This window comes from Talpa europaea, assembly GCF_964194135.1.
Source record: "Talpa europaea genome assembly, chromosome: 14".
In the NCBI taxonomy this organism is placed as follows: domain Eukaryota; kingdom Metazoa; phylum Chordata; class Mammalia; order Eulipotyphla; family Talpidae; genus Talpa; species Talpa europaea.
The window spans coordinates 66,135,794-66,157,252 of record NC_140082.1 but is presented as its reverse complement, the minus strand read 5'-3'; the positions used below and the strand labels follow the sequence as shown (position 1 = coordinate 66,157,252).

Genomic DNA, 21,459 nt, shown 5'->3' with positions numbered 1-21,459 from the left:
ACACACACACGCATATATACACAGAGAGAAAAATTCAAATATAGGTATTTCATGTTACCTGAAAGTAAATTCCCACGTTCAGTTTTAGTAAATTTTTCAACCATCAGTTCAGCCTTTAGATTTGTTCAATTCTTAGAGTTTTAAAGTTTTTGAGAGAACTTTGTATAAATACATATATAAGTATGATATTTGGTTTGGTGCATAAATTAGAAAAACACTGGTCTTCTAATCATAGTAATATGTTGAATTCAAACTACGAAAGGGAACTGATCCCTTTTACATTAAATATGACAATGTAATTCTAAGCACGATATGATAACAGATGGAGAAAAGCACCACTTGAACAGCCTGCATTTGGAGAAAAAATATTCTAGAGGTTGGTGAACCTCCCAAAGTTTTGGGTTGGTGTTACGATACCTCTAGTTCTATTAAAATCAAACTTTTTTTTACAAAACATTTTGTTATGATCATATCCAAAAGGTTTGCCAACTTTCCTTCTAAACAATGAAAGAAAAAGGGGAGAGGAGAGAGTGAGAGTGAGAGAGAGGAAGAGAGAAAAGGAAGTAAATCATTTCTACCTGTCTGATATCTGGAAAAAAGCTCCAATAGATGAAACACTTTTATGAGAAAACATTTCTTAGTACTTCAAAATAATAACTGTTTTTTTAATGGCCATTTAAAGTTTTATCATTGTAGAGCTGAGGACGTTATGATGATACAGTGTTCCTACGGTTATTTGATCTTAGGAGTTTTGGAATTTAGCTTCATCATGATAGTTAATAGCATTTTTTTCTCTGGCAGACTTCTGTTGAGAACCAACCATTTGTGTGCTAAGCACTACTAAACACAGAAATGGGACAGCTTTTAAAGTCTCAGTGTGACTGAGCTTCAGTAAATAAATAGTAATGCTGTTTTGCCTCTTTCGCCATTCTGTCTTATTCGGAGAGTTAATTTCTGAAGTTAAAGTTTGTAGATTGTTTTCTTGTGCAGTAGCAATCTGTACTATCTGACAAGACAGTTTCTTGCAAGTAATGCATATTAAGATACAGTAATTGCTGAAAATAGAGTAATGGTAGTTAATTCCTTTGTTCTTAAGAAAAAGTGGTTTTGCTTCATTACATACAAAGCTTTTCTATTACCCCTTATTTATACCAAGTCTACACAAATTTAAACCTAGTTTTATAGAAAGCAAAATTTAATTACCAATATATTGAGTGCAGTACTCTTTCATAAACATTTTCTCTTAGTGTATGTCTATATTTTATAAAATACACATTCATAAATTTTAAAGATGACAGTTATAAATGCAAGGAAATATGTATATCTCTTTTGGCATGACTATTGGACTAAGCATTACTCACGTTCTTTGGGGGGGGTTTCTCTCTTAGAGTTTGCATTTCCTCACCATTCTTTCTTGATTTAGGATATTCTTGTGTGTGACTGAGAAGCACTATGTCTTTCTTTTTCAGTATAGATCAGCTGAAATAAATAAATCCCACACAGGGATTTTATTTGGTTTCAATATTTTGAATGGCATATTCTATACAAAGTGTAAAATTACATATTAAATCCATGTTATAAAGTAATGACAAAATAAGGATCCAGATTTTCAAGAGCAAAAATAATTAAAAACTGGAGTAGAAATTTATAGATCAAATTGAAAGAATGGCTATTCACTTTTTTGATATCCCCATATATTGTCTAATTGGACTTCAAATTAGAAAGTAGAAAATAGAAAAATGGAAACTAGAAATGGAAAAGTAAGTTGAAGGACCCAAATAATGCATATAGTATTTTGCAATTGAGCTTCTACTATCTTTAAAATATGTTTACTTGATCCCAGGTGTAGAGAAAATAAGTAAGATTTAGTTCCTACCCTAAGATACTCACACTCTATTAAAGGGGCCAGATCTAAATATGCAGTTATAGTAGTATGTGGTAGTAGAATAGTGGTGGAGCACATAAGAAAGAGAATTGGTTCATTCTGCATTGTGGGTAAAGGTGATGGTCAGGTAAAGTTTTCTGGAGGAGGAAATGTTTGGTAGCAATGCTGATTAATTAATTCATGATCAGGAATTCTCAAAGTGGAAAAAGTTGGAATCAGTACCCAAAGTAAAGGGAACAATATATACAAAGACATAAATATTGGAGAGAACATGAACTCTACAATCAGGTTAGGTATTTGGCAGGAGATAAGTCTGGGGAGGGAAGCAGGGACCAGAGGGAAGGACCTTGTGGGCCACATCCTGGATTTTTAGTCATTCTAAGAGTGATGAGTTACATAATATAATTTAAGCAGACTGCCAACATGTTTAAATATTTGGGTTGGGATCCTGACTTAAATAGCAGTGTTGAGTGTGCAATTGGAGAGTTGATGTATAAGAAACAGAAAGACCTGTTAGGACAGTCAGCAACTACAGCCCATAGACCAAATCCAGTTCATCAATTCATGAGCTAGGAATGGTTTCTGTATGATTCTTGAGCTAATAACAGTTTTATGGTTTTTAATAGTTGGACAAAAAAAACAAGAAAGATAATATTTTGTGACACGTAAAAATAATGCATCTTTAAATAAAGTTTTATTGTACACAGTCACAATAGTCCTTTATGAGTTGTGTATGGGATTGGCACAGCAGAATGAATATGGCCCTCAAAATCTAAAATATTTACTCTCTTATCCTTTACAGAAAAAGTTTTAGCTAACCTTTCCAGAGGCTGTTTAATTCAAATAAGAAATCATTTGAACATGTAAAAATTGAGAGATTCAAATATGTATGTGAAGAAGGAAATTGAAAGGCACTGTGAATATAGATTGACTGAAGGAGAGATAATTAGTGGGGGATTCAATAAGAATATATGCTCAGTAGTCCGGGTGAATGAGACTGAATTCCTAGGCAGTGGCCTGTAAAACAGAAAGGGAACAACATTCACAAGAGGCATTTAGGTAGAAAATAAGATGCCTCCAATGTTTCTAGCTTATAGTAACTGGATGACCCATTAATCCAAATAGGGGACTTAAAAGGAGTAACAGAGGAAAACAATACACTTTGTTTTGGAACTCTGGGGTCTTGTGTAAGTCTAGTGTGAAGAGAAAGTTCATGACTAGAGGCTTAGATCTGGATGCTTTCACATAAAGTTACTGGTTATAGCCAAGAGAGTGGGTAAAAGCTCAGAGAGAAGATTCTGTTTTTACAGTAGGATGGCAAAAGAGCCAAAGAGTCAAAGAGACTACCGGAGGACATAAGAATGAATAAAAATGCATCAAAGGATGCTTTAGTGATGTAACAATTAAAACTGCGTTTTTCTTGGAGAGGACCCCACACATCCTAGGGCTGAGGAAACGGATTTTTGGTATCTTCTCCCAGGCTTTCACTATCTTTGCAGCTTTTAACCAGTTATTTAATTCTTTGAACCTGCTTATTTACCTGTAAAATGAGGTTTGACTAGAAGATTCCTAAGTTTCCTTCTAACTGACACGCAATGATTTTAACAATGATTTCAGACAACCCATCACTGAGTTCCTATTTTCAGACATTAGGCATTTGAATTGCTTGGCATCTCATTTATCTAAGGTGTTACCTTAGCTTGAACTTCAGAGAGCTTTCATAGAAATATCCTGTATACCTGTCATTTACATTCATCACAATTTAGGCTCTGCTGACCTCTCACAAGGGTTATAAAAATAATCTCCCAATATGTCTTCCAGTCTCTCCTGCTAAACCACACCCAGTGAATATTCATAAGCACTGCTTTGACTCTGTCACCTGTTGTGAAAACCTTTCATGGCACCATGCCACGTTGACGATTATGGAAGGTCCAAAGTACTCAGCACTTCAGGCTCGCTTTAAGATTCCCAGTCTTCTACTTTCATATTATCACTACCAACTTCTAGTTTCCTGTTATCTTCTTACATGCCGATTCCAGTCAAATTTAAGCAGATGCAACCCCTCTTTGTACTTTTGGATTTTCCTCTCCTTCTGCTGTTCTCTACACACTGAATATCCCCTTTACCCTTTCTCACCCTGTTATAATTTCACCTTTCCCAAGTCTCCCTAAAATCCTACATTTTCTACCTCGTCCTCCCTGATAACCCCAACCAGAAGTGAGCATGTCTTCGTTGGACTCCTCCTTCCTGCATATAGTTAAAGGTGCTTCTATTTCACCAAAGCAAGAAAAGTGAAAATCTGAAAAAATGAATTAATACTCTGAAGTTTTTATGTACCTACTTTTCTTCCCTCTTGGAAGGTATTATTTTTCACATGGTGGGAGAGGTCTTTGTTAATATTGTATTTCTCATAGCACCTAGCTCAGCACTTTGCAAAGAGTCAGAATTCAATACATCATTGTAGGAGTGGTGAATATAATTGTAAACTTATGACTGACTTCATTCAAAGCCCACTATTGACATGTAAATAAATATACATATACACATATAAGTCTCATATATATCCAGAGTAAAAAAATGTGAGCTGGAGATAAGACTGAAAGTTTTGATTGGGAATTTTTTTTTATTCATGTGATATTATATTATGATTTTGTAATAGTTTCATCATTTTTAACTTTGTTTACACATATATGGGTAAGTATAGTAGAATTAAATGATAATCATTCTGATAATACAAGTAGGGTTAGTAAAATGCACCACACTTGTCACTAAAATATGCTCACTTAAAAACCACACACACACACACACATATACGGCTAAGAATGATAGAAGATAGAATCAAAATAGCTTCAGATGCTGCCTTTCAGGAGTTCTTCACTGGTGGGGAAGAAAACACATAAAATAAATGATAAGATCCAGAAGGAAGACTCTAGATAAAGCATTACAGAACAGAGGGACAGATCACTTTGTGCTCATTCTGGTGGCATTTGGACACAGTAAGTTGGAAATGAACTGCATTCAATATAGGGGTATAATGGCAGTTGGAAGGAGCACATGTACAAAAGAGAATTGGTTAGGTACATACAACCTATAATATAAATATGCAAAATACAAGTCTCTGAGGTTAAGGATACGTTCATCTTCAGATCTGTTATATGTAGTAGTTCTTTAAATCATAACAACAGAGGTAGTAGTTAATGTATTAATAGGTAGTAGCAGTAGTGTTCATCATTGACTAAACCCCTACTGAGCTGAGTACTCCCAATAGCTTTCTAAGGTGCAGACTTGAAAGTCTGTTTAACTGCTGAGGTTCAAAACATGTTATAGAAGCAGATTTTGAACCCCAGCAATTTTCCTGCAAGCCCTCTCCCCTTATCCATCAGGCTATAATTCTATGTAAATTACTAAGAAAATGGATTAATGCAATTGTTTTTAAAAAGACAACTGGGAAAATCACTAACATAAATTTATAATAGAAATGTGTTAACTGCTCCTTCATACACTGATATAAACACATGTGTGTGAATTTTAGTCTTAGCCTTTTCCTAACAAACTGTTCTTTGGATCATTATTTGCCTTATTCCTTAAATTTTTTACTTCATTTTTACCGGATGGAAAGAGACTTTTGTTAAAGACTAGAAATTTTTTCAGATACTTGTTTTGACATGTCCAAACATCTTTAAAGAACTACAGGATTTAAATCCCTCTAAGACTGTCACTTACATGCATGTGGACAGATTACTTTCTGATATAACATAATGAAACAACTATTTCTGAATGTTTATATGACTTGCTAACTACTTATCGAAGCACTCTTTTCCATACCACCATGTTTATCAAAACATATTCTTTTGAATTCTGATTCTTTTTCAGATATCTGATTTAGAAGGGAATGACTGTAGGAAGCTTTCTTTTGTTTATCTTCCAGAAACTTTAAAACTTGAATTGTCTAAGTAGAAAGAGGAGACTGGCCTGCCATCAAATCTGCAAACTCTGGCTTAAATCAGCTGAGCTACCATTAAATCTTTTATTCCCCCTTATATACAAATGTTTTTTTTTTTTTTTTTAAGATTTATTTATTTATTTATACAAGCACTGGGTACAGTCAGAAGCATGGGAAGGTGAGAGAATTCACCAGAGCCAGAGCGGGGAACAGAACAGGCAGACTGACGAAGAAATACACTGCTGAGGGGAGCAGTGGGCGCAGCAGGAGAGGTCTGTCGCGCCATGTGGGACCCTCGCTGGCAGCCGGGGATCAAACTGGCGCTGCAGAGGCTGCAGGCAGCTTCGCAGCCTAGCGCTCAACTACTGCGCCACCAGGGGAGGCCCTGCCTACAAATGGTGTTTTAAAATGATATGTAATTTGAAGAATTTTTCAGGAATCTAATAATCTAAGTGAAGTCCATAAAACTAGTAGTACTGCTCTAACCTCCTTTTGTGATGCAAATGGGAAGATCTGACCTGTGACCTAGAGGGGTAGCAACTTGAACTACAGTATATGTATCTTTTTGAAAAGGAGAAAGGGGTATAACAGAGGAGCTACCCTTTTATCCCACTATGCTATGTAGTTTACATGGTGAGATGGTTAAATACTTCTTTACATAACCTGGCAAACATTTAGCTTCCACCTAATAATGATTGTAAATGCTTACTTGAATTTAGTTATTTGGTGTCTCAGATTTCCAGTGAATCAGGACTCTTGGGTTGAGGTAAAAGAAACTCAAATAGGAATTGATTAGATTGATAACCAGACCATGTAAACCAGGTGCACCTGGTCTCAGGGGTTCTTTGACTAGGAACTCAAAGCAGCACCAATCTGCTATTGTTTTCTGTCAATCACGGGTTTCAGCTTCTATCAATATTTGTTGGCGCTTTCAGGTCCTTCCATGCCATAGAATCATATACTTCAGTCTGAACTGAAGATAAAGAAGATGCTCTTGAGTTCAAACTGTAAGAATGTGACTTCCACTAGCAACTCCACTACCAACTTCAAAACCTTCTGTTCCACAACTACCCTCAGGTGCAAACTGGGTCATGTGTACACACACCCTCTTGGGAGCTGTGGCTGGCAGCCTCAGCAGAAGCACGAGCGTAAGAGATTTGTACTATGCAAAGGGAGGTTCTGTTACATGGGAAAGTGTGTCAGGGAACTAAAACAATAGGTGTCCTCTCCATTGTCTTTTTAAAAATACTTGATTAGAAATGCTTTAAAGTAGATATATTCTCCAATGTCAACATAAGACCAAGGAGGTATGATGGAGTCTTCAAAGGGTCACTTCGTGCTTTTCTTTAGCAAACTCTCAGAATGTGAAAAGATAAATATAAAGGATACATCAGGGCCTCCCCGATGGTGCAGCAGTTGAGCACTGGGTTGCGAAGCTGCCCGCAGCCTCTGCCGTGCTGGTTTGATCCCTGCTGCTCCCCGGCCACCGGAGGAGGGTCCCACATGGTGCACAGACCTCTCCTGCCGCCCGCTTCTCCCCTCAGCAGTGTACTTCGGTCCTTCTGCCTGCTCTGCTCCCCGCTTTGGCTCTGGTGAATTCTCTCACCCTCCTGCGCTTCTGACTGTACCCAGTGCTTGTATAAATAAATAAATAAATAAATCTTTAAAAAAATAAAATAAAGGCATAGACAACCAAAAATGTTTAAAAAGAACAAAAGATTACATCAGTGAACATCTGGTAAGTGCCAAGCATGATGCATAATTTCCTACAGCAGTGGTATACTAAGTGTATTCCATCATGGCCTGGATGTTACTATTTTGTAAAGATATTGATATAAAAACTGAGTGTGTTTGGTAACTGTTGTATTAATTTTAAAGATTTCTTTTTTTTTAAACTAATCCCAAGACTAGTTTGTTTGTTTATTTATTTATACAAGCACTGGGTACACTCAGAAGCGAGGGAGGGTGCGAGAACTCACCAGAGCAGACAGCAGAGCAGGCAGACTGATGAAGTGCACTGCTGAGGGGAGCAGCTGGCGGCAGGAGAGGTCTGCGCACCATGTGGGACCCTTGCCGATGGCCGGGGATCAAACTGGGATTGAACCGGCGCTGCAGAGGCTGCGGGCAGCTTTGCAACCCAACCCTGCGTTCAACCACTGCGCCATCAGGGAGGCCCTGTTGTATTAATTTTAAATTGCCACAGTATCCTAGTACATTATCTAGGGCTTTTTTTTTCTCTTTCAAAATTTAAATTTTTCTAGTAATTCACTTTTATTTCATTTTGCAAAGCTTATGTGTTGCAAAGGGTTATAAAATGAAAAAAAAAAAAAAAGATTTCTTACACAAAATGTTTGAGTTTCCCTGCCTTCTGAGGTCTTGCAATACACTTGAGGAAGCTGAGTCTTAGAAAGGGTAAAGCATGAAAGGGAAGGAGTGAGTAGAGGAGGCAAGGTTTAAACTGGGTCCATCAGTCCCAGAAACTATGCTCTGTAGCACACACTTGTGAATACGTGCAAAAACATATTTCAAAGCTGAATAGAAGTAATTTTGGATTTTAAATCTCAGTTCATTGACCAAAAATCAGACAGGCCTCTTTCATTTCTGTATTTCAAACAGTACCACGTTTGCCATCAGACTAATTTCCCAAGATTCTCTATAAATGTCAAATAAATTTGCCTCTGCTCTTTATTGTTAAGCAAAATTAAGCTTGGGTCAAAAGACCAAACTTTAAATCTCTCTTCATTTGAGGAGGGTAGTATAACATTGACATGTATTCTTGCTATTTCATAGTGAACTTCGTATTTTTTTCTCCTGAGTCTTATTGAATTTTTAGCCTAGAGTTTCATGTAAAAGTTAAGCTCATTTTCCCTTGTACTCCTTTCATGAATAAATTAAGCAGAGAACGTGTCAAAAATAATTTTAAATGGATATATGTGCAACCAACATCTTCAAGTCTTGAAATAGATGGCCTTGGTACTGTTTTAAATTGCGTCCTCTTTTCCTTCCCCCACCCGGTATCAGACAGAACAGACTGTCAGAGCCAGGAAAGAAAAGACATTTCATTTTGCTCTGATGGATGCCACATTTCCTGAGCCCACTCTGCTCCACCTGTTTGAATTGCTAAGAACCCTGGTCTTGGTGTGTCCCAAAGTGGGAGAGGTTAGAGTCAAAGGCTGCCAGGGAATGTGTCTCTGCTGGTTCTGCTTAATGTTCCCTGGCTTGCTACAGTCAGTTCTGTGGAGCCCAAATGTGAGCTCAATGAAAATCTATGCTGAGGATATACTCTTCTCCCCTGCCACATAGGCCCACATCCTGGAGCATGGTGGTGGCTGCCGCCAATTCATTTTCTGAAGAAGCCCAGAGGAAACTGAAAGCATGTTGCCCAGATCAGTTGCCTGACTCAACAACAATGATTATAAGTTTAGTGAAAACAGGAGAAAAAGAAAAAACAGTTCTTTTCCTAATATCCCCTAGTTGGAGTATTTATCTGAAAGAAAGCTCTGATGTCAAATATTAATTTAAAGTTAAAAGATGTATTAAAAAATCTTGATTTTAAATTTCTTCTTAAATACCTCTTCCTAATTGAATTGTTAATTATTAGGGATTATTCACTTAATTATTTAATCTTTTCTCTGATACCCACAAGTAGGTTATATAATGACTCATTGACTGATAAATGCTAGAGCCAAAGCTCATTTTAAGAATACTGAGAAGAGGCTTAAAGAATTTCCAGTCTCTTTAGTGCCCATATCAGGCCCTGTTCATGGACCAGGTCCCAGTATAAATAAACAAATTTTTATTAAGCTGCTACTCTGTTAGATTGGTCAAACAGAGGATATAATTCCCTGAGCTCAGGAACTCAGGGTGGGCATCAAATGGGTCAGAAAACATTTGGAAGCAGCCTGTAAAGCTGATGTCCAGCTGAGGCAAAGACTGCTTCATTCTGGCTCTGTGTGGCCTCTCCACAGCAAGCAAAGGTCACCTGTGGGAGGACTGAGCATCTTCTGTTCTGACCAAGTGGTGTGGAGTGCGGAGGAGAGAAATGTTGGGGAGGCGGTTAAAGGCCAGGCAGAGTATCAAAAGGATTCTTTCAAAGTCGGTACCAGTGTCTAAGTAATGTATTCCTCTGATTATCTACATTCTATTTACCTCCAAGAAGGTTATTTCTGACTAGATTCACCCTATGTTGAGGGAGTATTTATTATCAATATAATTATACCGACAAAAGAAGTATATAAAGTAAAATAACGAGTCATTATTGGAATTTATAGAAAGGGTGGAGGTATAAGGATTGTTCAAGAGGAAGCATTAAAAGTGCGTTTTAGCAGTGTTCAGGATCTGCTGGTTTTCTAATAGCTGATTTGAAGTGTGGCTTACCAGTCTGGACATCACTTGATCTTGACACTTGTCCTAGTTCTATTTGTGATTAATTATCATATTTGGAAAAATCTCCTACTGTGTTTTATTTCCCACAGAACTTAACTGGAATTGTGAAGATACACACACACACAGACACACACACACATATGAGTATGAAAATGATTGAAACTCATTCAGGGTTCTATAAATCTCAGATGTTGATGATTTATTCAGGGAATACAATGCTATTATTATGAATTCATGTGAAATTAGTTAATTAGCAGTCTCAATGCATTGATCAGTCTCGAAGACTTAGGGCAACTGAGGCATGATCTAATCACTCAAGTACTTTTTGGCAAATTGGTGGTGTTCACAAATTAGGGACACAGAGTGTATTATTTAAATATGTGACTTCTTTTTCTCTAGGCCAAATGGCCTTCTTTGTCTTTAGAGAAAAAAACACCTTGCCATTCCTGATAGTAACTATATGCCAAACAAGAAGTACCTCTGCAGCTGAAGGGCTCTTCTCTGCTTTGTTGTACTTGTGGCAGTTCCCTATTCTTACCTTATTTCTAAAGGCATTTATTCAGAATCATTTGCTATGAATTAGACCATAATGTTTGGTTGAGGAAAGATGATGATTATATTAAGGAACAATAAAATTCATCTACAATGAAAATGGAACCAATATCAGAACTGTAGAAGAACCCAAATTCCCACCCTGTGCTCAGACTGATTTAACACAAAGAATCATTTGTTAAAAGTGGAAGAAAGAATGACAGCATGAGACAACTCCTGTAACTAATAAACTTTTTAGATGCTGTTTCATATGTTTGCTTTTCATTAAATTCAGGAATCGTTGTAACTACGTTGTTGTGATTCAGTCAACATTTATTCCTATCTGTTTTTCATATACAAAGGCTAAGGGATGCCAGAAAATAAACTGTTAACGGAGAATTAACTTCTTTGGCATGCTTTCATACTTATCTTCCAAATTAAAGAAAATGAAATGGGCAGAAACAGAGTGTAGATTACCTCCTTTTTGTCAAAAATGGTGGGAATTTGAAAATTAATAATAAAAAAGGGAACAGATGCAGTAACATGCCAGAGGGAGATTAATGTGGAGAGTAAAATCTGTGAGCAACAAAACTGAAGCAAACTGAATCAGTGGGAGGTGGTTGTACAATCAAAATCAGGATAAAAGAGAAATTACAAACAACCCTGCACTTGTCAAAGTAGTAGTAATGAAATCCTGACTCTGCCAGCAGTGAGAACCTGTGTTAGCACTTTGGGGTAAGGATGGTAGCCGGGTGCCAGGTAGGAGGGCAGTGTTAGGTTGCTGGGCAGCAGCCATCTTGTGTAGAACAGATGGCACCGAAAGCTGGCATGGGAGGGGCTCCTTAGCAGAACTAATCAGACAGTAACAGATAGGGCAGCTGGGAAGACTGACCACAGAGAGGGAGTCTGCGGGTTGCTGAGTGCCATGATGTTTGCAGTGGTGTGCCCATTGGTCTGAGATAAGACCTTGCAATGTCTTTCCCATCTACAGTAGAACTGAAACTTTTGTTCCAAAAGAAAAAATTGAGTTGAATTGTATCACAATGAGGGTGGGGTGAAGATGGGTATTAGGGTATAGGTTGAGAAAGGAAGAATCTTGAAATTTGTTGTATGAGTTGTCTATCCCAGCCCCATGGAGCTTTGGTTTTTGCTGTTTGTGTGGTTCGGCTGTCCTAATGTGTACACTGTGGCACACAGCATTATCAGTTTATATATTTTATGTATCAAAGAGTTTGTTATATCAAGACTATACTTAAAATTAGAAAAGATTTTTTGATATAATTTCTACCACACGTGTCTCACAAATGAAAACCAAAACAACCATATGATAGATACTTGCATTTGTCCTCAATAATTTTTCATAACCTAATTTAAGCTTTGTTTGATTCACAACCACTTGCCTTCTTTTTTCCCGTGTAACTGTGGATTGAACATCAAAATGTAAACATAATTCAGAGCCCAAAACCTTAAAATAAGAATCAAATTAAGTAATCCTGAGAGAAATGAAAGAGAAAACTGATGTGTTAAATTTTATAACTTATTATGGAGTCATGATTTATTAAATATAGAATTGGGAAATTAATTCTAAAAACATTACTTTAACAAAGAAATCCAGATCCCTTACATCTGTTTTTGGACTAGTATATTTTTCTTTCTATCTTTCTTTCTTTCTATCTTTCTTTTTTTTTTATAGAAGGTTTGTAGCTTGGCGCAATTTATTCATTTTGAAGGGGGAGGGGGAAACATTACCAGGATTTGAAATAGGTGGTATAACATAGCCATATGCTATTTATGCAGCAGTTTCTGCAATAAATCTAATTTGGTGCTGTCAAAAAATTAGACTTATTTGATGTAGCAGCACATTAGTAAATGATTGTGGCAGATTTAAAGTTGTCATTTAGTCTCTTCTTACTCTTAACAGAATCTTGTAAATCTGTTGTACCCCCTTGATCAACTCTATGAAAATGTCTCAGTTCTTTGTCCTGCAGTCCTGCAAATATTTCCACATCTGAAAGAAGGTCTTGCCTTAAGGTAATTGAGGAAGGGGGTGGAAGAATGAATATCCTGTTGTTAAAAGGCTTCATGAATATATAGAAGAAAAACAATAAACTAGAGAAAAATTAACGTATTTTCAGTTCTTAGAAAAGTGAAACTGTTAGTCTCATTCAGAATGTAGATAAATTAAGGTCAATTCTTTATTGGATTTAAATATTTTACCTTCCACCTCTGTCCATATGCTGTTTTAGAAAACTAATATTAAAGAATGTGAAGTACATCAGCTCTTCATCTTCACCTAGCAGTCCCTTAGAATGGCTTTACTGCTCTCTAATGCAACCTTGAAACTTTGCTTCAGTGCTTCTTTATTTTTTCTGTAAGATTTTGTTCAGGTGTTGTTATCAAACTATCTAAAACTTTTTCCTATTTTTTTTTTTTACTTAAAAGATAAAAGAGGCATCTTACATATTAGGCAGATAAATATTAACAGTATTCTCTGAATTCCTTAGTCCATTTATATTATTTAGTTAGTCCATTTATATTATTTCCCTTTTCTTATGTATTTAAGGAGAGGAAAGGGGTGTATGTGTGTGTGTATGCACATTCATGCTGCTGTGTGTGACTATAAATGATGTAAAATGAAGTTTTTTTTAATTTATGTTCTTATCATATAAATTTTCCCAAACAAGCCTGTTAGTGTGGTTTTGCAATGGCAGTTTACTAGGAAGTACGTGTTTCTTCACGGTGTTTTAAACAGCCTCTATTAAACTGCATTTTGTAATACTTCTTTTATATCACAAATCAGACCACAGAAGTGATCAAATTACCAGTACTTTTTCCATGCAATTCAGAAGCAGGGAATCAGGTAACTGCTATCAAGCACAGCTCATTCTTAAGGGAAAAAAAAAAAACCAGAAAAAGTATAAGCAAGTTTGTTGGAGATATGAGATCATTTTTTTTTTAAATTTTTCCACATGAAAGTATTTAGACATTATTTTTTAAAAGATGAGAGAGCACCTCTTAGAATTCATATTTTATGTTCAAAATTCATACATTGTATCTTTTTATGGGAAATTTATAAAATATAGTGCATTTTAAAGATTAGTATTCTAAATGAAATTAGAACTAAAAAGTGTTATCTCTGCACTTGGGTTTTAAACTGTATTTTTAGTTTTTGCTGTTGCTTTTATATTTAGCATCACAATTTTCTTTGAACATACCTGAAAAACTGCTTTCATAAAATCTTTTATAAATTGTAAATATTTAATCAATCAAAACCATAAACATCAAATTTTAAATTACATGTTTTTAGACTGCTTTATTAATAAGCACTGCTTTCAACTTTGTGGTAATTATAAAACTTTAATGTCTCTCTCTATAAAGAATTTCTAAAATTTTACAGATGAATAATTTTACTTAACAAAAGCATATATAATAAGATTAAATCTTGGAATAACTCCTCAAAATACAGAAACAGCATTATGAGTAAAGTCCTATTTAGGTTCACATTTAGTTAACATTTATAACACTGCTTTGGTTAAAATTTTTCCCATATATATTTTTTTGAGAAGTGATCTTCCATTTTCTTATAACAAATTTGAGCAAGTGAATGGTTTGCCTTTTTCTTAAAGAATATGATTTTGTTAAATGCCGGTAAGTAAACACAAAGTGATTCATGTCTGATTTACGAGGAAAGCACTCAATAGCTGTAGATGTTACAAAGTCAATTCAACTCAGACTATATTCTTCACTTAATTTCTATTAGTTTGTTTCTTTCATGGAAATGACCTATTGATACAAGTAATATTTCTTGAGATAGATTATGTGTTTTATTTGACAGCATATGCTTGGATATTATTTCAATTATTTTTAAATGTTAAAACTTAAACTATACATGAACTGATTTGTATATTATGAGTTACATTTTTCAAAATAGTAATAAAACACATTAATGTTTTAATATAAAGCTTATACATTAAAATGTTTATTATGAACATGCTACATTTTAATGTTGCATTTCAGCATAAAATTTCTTAATTGGAATATTCTTTCCCTTGGCTAATTCATTAGTGACAATATTTATTCCTCAAGTTAATGCTATATAGCATGAAGCAATTTTACATAGTGTAAACTTGTTTATGATATCTTGATTTCATTTTAAAACTTTTATTTTGCTTCTTGTACATATAGTTCATTCTCAATATAATAAGAAGTGCAGACACACATGAAAGAAATATGTATCAGCTGTCTCGTTTTACAAGTGATCATTAAAACACCATATCTTACTACTTTGACTCCAAATTATTGTCTTCCCGAACCCAAAAGTAATTTTCACAAGTACATTACACAACAGAACTTCATCTTCTGCTGGTTAGCAGTAGAGGATTTAAATCCATGCCGACAGTTCATTTGACAATGACCTTGAGGGGCTTTGCTTCTTGAAGAAGAAAGCAGAAGCTTGCGGTAAACAAAGTTCACTTCTGACAGATGGATTGAATGACAGAAAGGTTGCGAGTGCCAGAATAGCCCTGGCAGAGGAGGAAATGTTCAGTGGAATCCAACAGGAGAGGAGGTGTGAACAGGTGCAGGGTTGCTGACGGAAGGGGAACCAGATGGAAGGAGCCAGAGCCAGTTTATTTAAAGGAAAAGGCAGAAAACATTGAAAGGCTGTGCGATCAGTGGCTAAAAGTGTTCATAGAGGAAGGTAAAAATTCACAAAGCAAAACTGCACAGTGGGGTAGCTAACACTTAGCATAATGGTAGTAATTTGTGAGTTTAGTTTGGAAGTTGTGATTGAAATACATTCATCTTGGCTCTTGACACCATCAAGTATAGATATAATTTGAAAGTTGTTTTTTTTTTTTAAATTTCTAAGCCTTTTTTATCCATCCATTAATTTAATTTTTCCAGCAAGAAGCTCCCTTGTGATAATACTAAAATTGTGTCATCAGCTAGGAAAAGGAAAAAAAATTAAAATGAAGGTTAACATTCCATTCAGATTTATCTTGTGATGCCTCAGTTTTGTTCACATATGGGAAAGAAATGCACACACTGTTGGGTGACATCTGTAATATCTAAGAAATTTACCACATTAGAATAGATGCTGTTGGTTGCTTTGTTGTTTCAAGTCTTTGTTCATTTTGTAAAGTCCAGTTTGGTTGTTTTAGTTGAAATATTGCTCTCTGAAATATATGTTTGCCTACCAAGGTCTGCAGATTAATTTCTGCTGCTGAGGTTGCTCTGATTTTCATTGACTTTTAGTGATCTCCCTCCAGGCAAATACCTTCAAACTCAAGTATCATTTACAATAGAAACAGTACACAGTGGTGCAAAGAAGGAGAATATATGTTTATGTTCTTAGACATATTAAAATTAAGTTTCACCTCTGAAAACCAAAGACAGTCTTGCTAATCTTAGTCTGACTGGTCATTTCATACATGCCATTAATGTGGCCCTTGTCTGCTACAGTTGTCCTTGAAGATATTCCCACATTGCATTACTGATAAAGAGAGGCAAAAAGAGGAAGAGCTGTTATGAAGCAATCACCAAGAAAAGTAATGAAAATGCCCAATTGTTTTGAGATTTTGCAGATCTAGCAATTTACCCATGAGAGTATTCACTTTTCACAAATATTAAGTATTCTAGGTATATTACTGAGCACTGTATTTGCATTTCCCATCTCAGAGGAACTGAGATCAAATAGATTTACATTTAATGAGGACAGGCTGCTTTAGGATGGTTTAATTTTAGAGATAATACCTACATTCCATTTCATGCCTCTGTCAGTAAAATGAAAAAAACTGAGATTTGATTAGCAGTTTTACACCTATCTTGTCTATGAAGATCAAGACTTTTGGTCATTTTTTAAAAAGAACTGGGTTACTATATTTTGAAAAATAGTAATTTCTTTTAATAAGAAGAAATTATTAACTTTTATTTAAAATCAGGTCCAAAATCAGGTTAAAATCTGGGCTAAAATATTTTCCTCCACTTGTTTTGAGGTTTTCATCTAATAGATATTCCGAATCTAAAAATGTATATACAATTGAGTGGTGCATATTTCTTTAACTGTAATGTACTGATTTTACCATCTCCTCCATCTTAGTTACTAGATGCCTTAATATAGCTATGCTACTAGCATGTTTGCTGCTATGCAAAATAACAACATAAATCTCACCTGAATTAAGAGATTAAAATTTAAGGTAGTAAGAAACTGCAACAACTAGTGGCATCATTTGATACCCATGCCACAAATTAAATTATAAACTCTTTACAAGTAGGACTAGTAGTTCTCCAGAAATATGTAAACTTAGTTGTACCCAGCGTATTTTTTACATCATTGTGGTTTTTAATATTTTTCAATGAAGCAATAAGGAGTTTGTTGCTATTAAACAGGCATTCATTCAACATTTAATTAGTGCATATTCTATTGCAACTATATTAAGCACTCTACATTTTTTAAATGAAAAAGTCATGATCTTTCTTTGCAGGTATCCTACAACCTAAAGGACAAGATTTATGTAAGAGTGTGCGTGTGTGTGTGTGTGTGTGTGTGTGTGTGATGAGTGTAAAATCTAGAAAAGAATACTTCTAAATCTTCCCTTACCTCAAGATCATCTTGAATGAAGTAAGGAAATGACCCTTCTTAGCCCAACACTCATGCGTTCTCTGAGGTGCTAACTAAGGTCAACAGTTACAATATTTAGTGGATGCTAAAATCTCCATCTCCTTGCTCTTAATCTAATGTTCCTCCCTCTACTCCACATGGTACTCCTTTCTTTTTATTGCTAGTATGACTTGTCTGAATAAACCCATTGAAATATTTCTCTAGAAGCCTTCTAATAGTATTTGTTCTGAAAGGCAGAATGATTTTGGACCTTAGCACATAGTTACTAGTTATTGAAACAAAAGAGCAAAGACCTTTAGCTTACAAACTAAAGCAATTATCACTCCTGAAACACTTCCTGAAACATTGCTTACTCCATGATGGGCACAATATGCACATTAACTCAAAACTCCCTTATCACCCTTGAAGGTAAATTTCTCCTATAAGTCCCATTTTACAGAGAAAGAAACTGAAGAGGTATACGTAGGTACATAGTACCTTGACCAAGGTCACAGCACTACTAAATTGTGGGACTGGGATTCAAGCCAACACAGGCTCCAGAATATACTTTCACCAATTATATTATATTGCCTCTGATGTTGGGTGTTTGATCAATTTCTTTTGAAAAGGTAAATAGGGTTCTTTATAATAGGACTTCCCTGAGTCTTTAATATACTAATATACTGTGAACCTCAGAAAAGAGTAGTTTTCAGTGTTCCCCAAATCTGTATGACTAATAGAAATGTTTGTATCAAATCTCTACATATCTCTCAGGAAAAGTTTTTTAAGACTATAAATGTGTGAAAATTTGAGGTAGGACACGTGAGAATTATCACGTATGTGGGAATTACTTAATTTCTTATCAGTGCCTCTAAAACATTGCATCCCCCATGCAAGCCCACTTCACTTTCATTACAACTCACATGATTCTTGAAGAGAATAGTTAGGTAGCTTTCAATTTACATTTGGTCAATGCTCTAAAGTGGGGAACATCTTTGACCATTACTTGAAGAGTTAGTTAGTTGTGCCAGAGTCACATTATATTAAGTTCTCCCCAATCTACTGTTCCATCATTATCTTTTTGTGTTAGTAGGTTTTGCAAATCTAACAATTAAATAGTTGCTGAGCAGCAAATTGAATTTTGGCACCTTTCTAAACTTAACTTTGGAAAATATATCACAAGAAAAAATGCTGTGGCCACTTTTAGATATAGGTTATTTTGCAAATTTAAATAATGGGTCTCTAAGCCAGACTACAATATATTTTATTCTCCTTATAGCTTTGGAATGCCAAATATTCCTTTCCGCTATGTGTACCCTTTCCATACTCTGAAGAAATAAGGCAACTCAAAATGAAGCATCCCTATTATAATAATTTTTCATTAAATACACTTAGAGGTGCCCTCAATTCATATTTCAAGCAGCTTCTATTTTCTATAAATTGATGAGATTTATTTATTGGTGAGATTTTCTGTAATTTGTAATAATAATGATGACTGGAATTATGACTCTCAAGAGGGTTTATTATGTGTGGTCCTGGTTCCCTTGATCCCACTTTCTTTTTGATTTCTCAAATTATATATATATATATATATTAAAAATTTATTTATTTATGCATACAAGAGCTGGGGCACAGGCCAGAGATGCAGGGGGTGAGATGATCCACCAGACAGAGTGGGGAGCAGAACAGGCGGATTGACTGAAATACACTGCTGAGAGGAGCAGTGGGCGAGACAGGAGAGGTCTGTCTCACCATGTGGGTTGCTCCCTGGCTGGTCGTGGATCGAACTTGTGCTGCAGAGGCTGCGGATTGCTTCATAGTGCAGTGCTTAACCCCTTTCACCACCAGGGAGACCCTCAAATTATATTTTTTTTACAACAAATCAACTTAAGCAACTTGAAACCAGTTGAAATCATTTATCCGCTTATTTGTATTCTACAAAGTATAGCTAATGTTTTGTGGTGAGAAAGTCAAAGGTAGCAGATTAATTGACTAGGCAGTGAGGTAGTTTATTAAATTGGTTGACAGATTGACTGGCTGACTAATAAGACTACATGATACTCTTGATAAGCTTTCAAAGTGTGTCTTTCTAGAATTAAATAGTGAATTTTGAAAGCATGTCTTTCTAGAAATAAGTAATGAGTGATAGTGATATGTGGATTATTAGTAGAGAGCCAGGAAAGAAATCTGGGGGGGGGGGAATCATAGAGAATCTACTATTTCCCACTTGACAATTATAGAAAGATATTAAATAATATTGATTTTCCAATTTTGTGTACATTAATTTACTAGGAGTCTTTACTTCACAAACATAACTGGAACATTTTCTATAATTTGCCAACTTGACTGTATGGATTGATTTTATAACTTAATTATAAATATGAATATATAGTTTGGAAGTTTCTTCAAGCTAGACCTGATTAAAAAGAAAGGGTATACCACTTAGTTCATATTATTATGGTGACTACTTTGGCTCCAACTAAGTTTCCTGTCAGAATTCTCCTTTGTTATGATAACTGACTGACTTAATGAGAAATGCATCAAGATAAAAAAATGTTATTTTAGGTGTTTTTGCTTATTATAAAAACTGTAAACTTTGGTATCTTCGTAAGACTTTGAAATTAACAGTTTTAGCATCATGGTTATTTTGATTTGTGGAACATCAGTATTTAAAATGGCACTTTGCTATAGGGAAATAGGCAGAGGAATAGTCTCAGACCAGCACTGTCCAATGAGGGCCTGGTAAATGCAAACCACATATGTAGTTTACAATTTGCAAATCACCATATTTAAAAAAGTAAAAAGAAACAAGTGAATTTAGTTTTAATAACATACATAGTTTATTTAGCTCGCTATATAGAAAATAGCATTGTTGCAACATAGAATCAATATAATTGAATATTTTTATTCTTTTAAATAATTCTTCATTTATTCTTTTAACTAGTTCTTCAAATCTAGCATATGTTTATACTTATAGTACACCTCAATTTAATCTAGCCACATTTCATGTGCTAAGTAGCCACATAGGGTCAGAGGCTGTTGTACAAATTATGGCAACACTAAGCATTTTGTCACCTGATTTTGCTAGCTTTCCCACAATTCCCATTGTAGATGAAATTGGTTTCTCATGAACATGAGCCTTAAGTTTTAAGCATTCTATAGAAGCAAGGGAATCATGTCAGCCAGGACAAAACTTGATTATTTTTTTTCTAAAGAACTGTCACTTGGAGGAGGTGGAGAATATCAGAAGCTACCACTTACTGGCGGTTACTTGAAGCGGAGCTAAGCAATAGCTCAACCAGTAGCATAGTACAATAAGTTCTTCAATGTTTTACTGTGTCATCTTTTCCTTTTTGTGTTAGAGTTATTGAAAATAAATTTGACGAGTAGTTAGAAGCCTGTCTATTAAAATACATTTCAAATGATGTTCTGGGCTGGACATTGCAATTTGCATTATGTAGAGTATCTCATGTATCCTGATTATATTATTTTAATAAATGAGCCTTAGACTAAAGTGCTGCACTATTTTTGAAGATTTATTTTTTATTTATTTATGCATACAAGAACTGGGGTGTTGGCCAGAGGTTCCGCCGGGGTGGGGGCCGGTGGGGTGAGTATTCACTAGAGACAGAATGGGCAGCAGAACGGGTGGATTTACAGAAATACACTGCTGAGGGGAGCAGCAGGGGTTGGGAGAGAGACAGGAGAGGTCTGCTGCACCATATGGTGGGTTAGCTCCCAGGTGGGGATTGGCTGGCAGTTACTTTATAGGGCTGAGATTTTAACCGCTGCGCCACCAGGGAGGCCCTAGTGCATGGAGCCAAGGGTCAAATTAGATCTGTGTGTGTCCAAAGCACAAGGTTGCACTCACTGTGTAATACTACCTGCCCAAGTTGCTTTTATCAATATATGGAAGAAATTTACTATTCTTTGCTCAAGGTTGTTTGTCTTTGGGACAATTATATTGATTGTTATACTTTTGAGGAATCATTCTAGGAAATAGTAACATTAATTATAGCAATGTTACAAGTGACTATTTGATAATGATTACTGTGTTGGGACTGTTATAAGTATACCTTACATACAAAATGCCAGGATACAGTATCTTCGCAG

General features: G+C 35.4%; 1 protein-coding gene across 1 annotated transcript in view; it reads left to right on the top strand.

Moving 5' to 3' along the window:
* SDCCAG8 (SHH signaling and ciliogenesis regulator SDCCAG8) overlaps window positions 1-21,459 on the top strand; it is a gene marked incomplete at its 3' end in the record, with an annotated part of 219,519 nt that overhangs the window by 81,653 nt on the left and 116,407 nt on the right. The window lies entirely within an intron of this gene.